This window comes from Pterocles gutturalis, unplaced genomic scaffold (genome assembly GCF_000699245.1).
Source record: "Pterocles gutturalis isolate BGI_N339 unplaced genomic scaffold, ASM69924v1 scaffold11930, whole genome shotgun sequence".
In the NCBI taxonomy this organism is placed as follows: Eukaryota; Metazoa; Chordata; class Aves; order Pterocliformes; family Pteroclidae; genus Pterocles; species Pterocles gutturalis.
In genome coordinates, this window is record NW_010146008.1 from 22,865 (window position 1) to 23,127 (window position 263).

Consider the following 263-nt stretch of genomic DNA (forward strand, 5'->3'; position numbering starts at 1 on the left):
CCTCGCATCACCGAGGTAAGAGCGCGCGTCTCGGCCCCTGCTCCTTCCTCCTTGCAAAGGGGGTTTGTGTCTGTCTCCCTCTCATCTGAAAATCTGCCGGCGCTGAAGAACCAGGGGATAAAATGCTCTGATACTTTCTGGGAAGGTGCAGATCCGCCAGCACGTGGCTGGGGTTTGCAGCCTGATGCCCCACTGCGCACCCATCACTTGCCAGTGATGCTGCCAGCCTTGGGGTGACCGCTATGGACTGTTGCAGGAATGGT

At 58.6% G+C, this 263-nt stretch overlaps 1 protein-coding gene across 1 annotated transcript in view; it reads left to right on the forward strand.

The window, feature by feature from the left end:
* Nucleotides 1-263, forward strand: part of LOC104470598 (plexin-A2-like) — a gene marked incomplete at its 5' end in the record, with an annotated part of 27,206 nt that overhangs the window by 16,163 nt on the left and 10,780 nt on the right. The gene's annotated exons all lie outside the window — the stretch shown is intronic.